This window comes from Gadus macrocephalus, chromosome 9 (assembly GCF_031168955.1).
Source record: "Gadus macrocephalus chromosome 9, ASM3116895v1".
In the NCBI taxonomy this organism is placed as follows: Eukaryota; Metazoa; Chordata; class Actinopteri; order Gadiformes; family Gadidae; genus Gadus; species Gadus macrocephalus.
Window position 1 is genome coordinate 14,149,209 of NC_082390.1, and position 6,142 is coordinate 14,155,350.

A 6,142-nucleotide genomic window follows, 5' to 3' on the forward strand; every position below is an offset into this window, starting at 1 on the left:
GCAACACAGTTGATCCCTGTTCCTAAATATCACGGCCAACAAATAGCAATACGATACGATACATGTAATATTTGCGTGGCCCCCGTGGGGAAAGAGTAAAACCTTTATAAAAAAAAACGGCCTTTCTACTCATCACGAGTGTCTTATTTAATTTCTCCAGTATAATCTCACAAGTAGAGCAAGCCATGACAAACAGCAATGTGACTTTGGGTCATGAACCAGAGTCGGTAGAACTATACAAGCCTATCATAGCATTCTCATGGGAAGGGATGTGGCCTCTTCATATAGCCCCCCTGGATTCAGAGCTAGTTTTTTGGGTGATAACGAGAGCACTGTGTTTAATTCCTCCTCCCTCCTAAAATATCAGAGAAATGTAACTGCTAAAGGACAGCTTTCCTATGTTCATAAGAAGAGTGGGTCAAATGAGGGGAGTTGGAGATTTGAGGTAATTTTTGTAGATGGGTTTGTAGATGGGGACTTTTGACTATTCACAGCGCTAGACATAGGTATGTGCATGCAACTTAAGCTCAACAAGTCCAAAATCTTAACAATGTGGCTATCATACCCAACCAAATCTCCTTAAAACCAGCATTCAAGGCAAACACCAGATAGACTACAGTGCAAATATCTGACTCACTGAAATGCATTGACTATATTAGCCCCTACACAAAATGTTATGCTGAAGGCCTTGACTGAAGACTGTAATGCTATAGACCGTGGTTGTATATTTGTCTTTGTGTGTGTGTGTGTGTGTGTGTGTGTGTGTGTGTGTGTGTGTGTGTGTGTGTGTGTGTGTGTGTGTGTGTGTGTGTGTGTGTGTGTGTGTGTGTGTGTGTGTGTGTGTGTGTGTGTGTGTGTGTTTGTGTGTTAGATAGATGTACATTGTTGTCTGTATTTACATATCTTTGTTATTGTTCATAACATTAATCCATATTTTTTTTTATTTTTTACTATTGCTTTCGCAACACATTGAACCATTAACTTCCATGCTAATAAAGCATATTTAAATTTGATAGATAAACAAGAGAGAGCAAGAGCTAAATATGGAGCGAGTCAGAGCGGGAGAGAGAGAGTTGCTCATTTGAATTGAGCAACATGAATAATCTACAGAGAGCGAGGGCAGACTAGATGACGACAGGCCCTGCATTTTTTCTGGATCCCTCTTGGTTAAGATCTGGAAATGGCTCCATGCCAATACAAATCTGCACGCAGTTCTCTCTATGTTGCTCCTTGTTTGGTTATTGGAACCAGGTTCGGATCAGTTAACGTTTAAGGTTCAAATTGGTGTCATTAATGTGTAGATCTTGTAACCATTACTCCTGTGCGGACCTCACATTTCATGTAGCATGACAAACAAACAGATAATGATAATAAAATCCAACTGAGTGGGATTTGTTTGTCAGATGATTGCAAAGAAATCAATATTCATCTCAAATGATAATGTATTCCAATGTAATGGAGTTGTGTGGCTGAGTGGAAGGGAAAATGGAAGAGAGGTATTTTGGAAGAGATTTCTGTTTAAAGGCATTTGAGCATATAGGATAACGGTTTAAACATACATTGCTCAGGCATACGGTTAAGAGCATTTTTCTGTGCGATACAAGGCAAGTTCCACACTACTGCATTTTTCCCCTGGCTATTTTTGGACAGCCTATCACAGGGAACTCTTTCACCACAACTACCCACAGTGCACCGGGCCTGCTGGGGGAAGCCGCACCCCAAGAGAATATGGCTTTTGTGTGTGCTCAGAGAGTGTGTGTGTGTGTGTGTGTGTGCGTGAGTGTGTGTGTGTGCTTGCACTTCAGAGAGTAAGAGAGGGACATATAGACATATAGAGAAAACTACAAAGAAAGAGATGGCCTGTGTCAGTGTCTGCGTGACACTTTTGTAACAAGAAAGCCATGCTTGACGGGACAGAGAAATGTGTTCATGCATGTGTTTGTGTGCGCCTGTGTGTGTGTGGAAGGGAAAATATGGAGGAACGGCCTAACCACAGACTTCCTCTGACAGAAATTCATGTCCACCCCCACACATCCATACCTAAACACTCACACACACACACACACACACACACACACACACACACACACACACACACACACACACACACACACACACACACACACACACACACACACACACACACCGAAAAACGTTCTAATCTTGAATTTGCGTTCATGTAGTAACTAAAGCCTGGCCTAGGTTACATGAATTTGTGATTCAAGAACCTTTGGTGCCTTGAGTATTTATTTATAATTACCATCACAGAGGTTTGCTTGTGCATCTACCTGTCTATGGTTTTTAAGTCATTGAAGTGAACCATAAGTTTATTGCCTATCCGTGTTCATTTGAGTGTGTATGATAGAAACAAAGAGAATATAGACATTGTGCAAAGGAGACAGAAAGACCGGGGGGGAAGAGAAAGAGAGTGTCTGGCAGAATGGTGGCTGCAAATGTCAGAAAGGAGAGTTGGCCCCATTCAACTGCTAGGTAGCAGCACACACCAAACAAACACACACACACAAACACACACAAACACACACACACACAAGCCATCTCTTGCAATGTCCATACAGTTTGACAACACAAAAAGAACATCCAAACCAGCGAGGAATGTGTATGTGGCGTGAATGAGTCAGAGTCGTCTGCCAGGCTGCATGTGGGGGCTGCACACACAGATGCCCATTGTAATCACACACCTCATGTGCATCAGTCTGTGTGTGTCTTTGTGTGTATGACGAAAGGCTGCATTATTAATAGCATTTCAGTGTGTCATGATGTATCCATCACTAAACGTGTGGATAATTCTGTCTCGATTGAGGATTGTTGAAGTGTCCATTCTATTGTTGTGTCCATTCTATTATTGTGTGTCTACATTTGAGTTGTGTGGTTGTTTGTGGATATTTGTGTTGATGTCTGTGTGGCTGCGTGGGAGAGATGATTTGTGTTTAAATTATTTACGTGAAGAAACTTTTGCTCGCGAGTCAGCAGTAACCCTACGTCTTTCTGCCTCCAAGTCTTTTATTCACATTGCCTTTTATACACTCTGTTCATAACTGTCTTTATTTATTCCTGTTATATTATCTGGGATGGATGTTGAAGGTCCTTTACAAATTCAAAATGTATCTTCATCCTGCACAAAACTATTTACTTTCTTTCCTCCTGTTGTTTTCTTTGTTCTAAGTCGTCATATTGCTTTGTTTGTGGCCTCAGCCTAGCTATGCCAGATGTGGGGCAGATAACCTGGAGGAGGCAGAGAGAGCCTCACATCAGACAGAACACAGAGTTGGAGGGGGGATAAACAGTGGTAAACATTGAAAGAGTCAGACATTGAGGGGAGGGGGGTGCAAAGATAATTAGAGACTGAACGCCCAGAGAACAATAATAACAGGTGTGTGTGTGTGTGTGTGTGTGTGTGTGTGTGTGTGTGTGTGTGTGTGTGTGTGTGTGTGTGTGTGTGTGTGTGTGTGTGTGTGTGTGTGTGTGTGTGTGTGTGTGTGTGTGTGTGTGTGTGTGTGTGTGTGTGTGTGTGTGTTTGTGTGTGTGTGAAAGAGAGAGACAAAGGGTGTGGCCAGGTGCAGGTGGAGATAAAACACGTTGTTGACCTCCCGATCCCAGATTCAAAACAGCCCAACGCCCACTTGCCATTGTCTTGACCCAAACACACACACACACACACACGCACACACACACACACACACACATACACCTACGCACACACACACACACACACACACACACACACACACACACACACACACACACACACACACACACACACACACACACACACACACACACACACACACACACACACACACACACACACACACAGCGCTACATGTGGATACAGCTTCTACCTCTATACTTCACAAGACCTTTCCAGGCAGCTGCAGCCCTGTTTGTTAACATGGAAATAGGATGCAAACACAGGCTGGGAAAAAAAAGAGAATAGAGAGAGAAGGCAGGAAGGAAACACAAACACACAAACAAACAAACACACAAACAAAATCCAAATACATTACATGGTTGTATTTCTTATTTCTCCTCACGTACACTAACACACACACACACACACACACACACACACACACACACACACACACACACACACACACACACACACACACACACACACACACACACACACACACACACACACACACACACACACACCAGGTGCAGGTGGGCTATGTGGGTCAGTTATTGGCAGTGGAGGCAGTGGACCTCCAGGGGGTCACACACACATGCTGTATTCCACACCATCTCCACCTCTGTCGGTCTCCTCCTTCCCCTCGCTGCAGGATATTCTCTCCATCCTTTCCCCTTGTTAACAGTAAACCGGCAACAAGCTCACAAGCACACCATTTGAACAAAGCGAAATATAGAATAGATAGATAATAGAAGTATGCTACAAGAGAACACACAAACACACATGCACACACACACACACACACACACAAACACACACGCACACAAGCACACAAAGGGGTGGGATGTTTCAATGCATCATGAGGGAGGGAGTAGCTATCAACTTAATGCAGAGCGGGTCATTGAATACCAGCTGGGATGATTTTTACATTTTTTAAAATATATTAAATAGACAGGATTTTGATTTAGTCTATCTTTTGATTTTAGGCACACATCCAAGGACACACATGACACACACATTGTGCACAGGCATCACACACACACACACACAAACACACGCATACTCACAAATATGCACACAAACACACACACTTAGCCGCAGCAGAAGGAGCAGCAGAGGGAAGCCATTAGTGGTCTGGTATTGATGATGTCAATAGTCTCGCACCAATGGAAGGGCTTCTGATGAAGAGGTAACATGACACCCGCCCCACTCAAACCCTGGAACCTCTGGAAACCCCTCTATTATGCTTCAACCACCACGCTCCTCCCTTTGAATGTGGAGGGCCACGGCCTCAGGGTACCGAGTGCTCTCCCTATAACATTAACTCCAAGATAACTCAACTTTAAGCCTGGAGGCCAACCGGTACCAGGATGAGTTTTCGTTTGAGTTACAGAGGTTTAGAGGGACCATAGCGCGGGCAGGGGGATGCATGCTGTGTATGTTTGAACTGCATCTGGCCGTTTGCAATAGGATCTGCCCCTCCGTGGGACCGCTGACACGCAGGAAAGGTCATGACTCATTGTGACACGCAAGACACCACTGGGCCCAAAGTCCACACCCCACCTGTACTCAAGCCTCAGCAAGATGGCTAACCCCTATCTGCTCCTCAACAACATTTTAATTCACTGTAAGTCACTTTGGATAAAAGCATCTGCGAATTATCAAATATTCAGAGCCAGGTATCTCTCTGGTGAATGGTAGTTGGACGGTCACTATTGGTTCTGTTGACTTGATTGCCCATGTTCTTTACAGTCCAAAACACATTACTAGGAAGGTTACTTAACAAAGTTTGAAAACCTCTCCCAATGCAATGTGTATATAGGTTTTGCTGACATCCATGCATGTCTCGAGCTGGGTTGCTGTGTGTTTAGAGGACAATGGAAGTCTACCATGGGGAGGAAAAGTGCTATTTGCCGTTCACCAGACAGACTGTTTGACACTTGACACACAGGATGTTAGCAATAAGGGAAACAAAATACGCCAGCCAGACCCTTGAGATGTAGGTATAGGATTCTGTTTTGGGTTTTGGGTTACAAAGATGCACGTTTAGGGATTAGGGTATTGCTAATTTCATCAAAGTACGTTAAGAGGAGTTCTTGTGTTGGATAAGGTCAAAGTAAGACATTAATGTATGAAAGAAGTAAGCAACCTCTCTCTCTCTGTCATTTGTCTTACTTGCCTGTGTTAGCCCTCCAGGGTTACTCTGCAGTGTGATCAAACATTAATTGCGTGACCCATGTGATCTGGAAGTCTAATTTCTATAGACAGTCCTGTGACCTCTGGTAAAATCTAAAGAGCCCCCAAGAGGGTGAACTCATAACTTTGCTCAAAGTTTTGCACACATGATTGAATTCATGTATTGTATGTCTGCTTCTCATTTGCTTTAACATTCTGTGACTCCTTCCCCCTCTGTAAAAATAGATCTAAATTTACTTGAATGTGTTTAGCCTTGCATTGACATTGGTGCAGTAGACCTTCACTTCTTGTTAG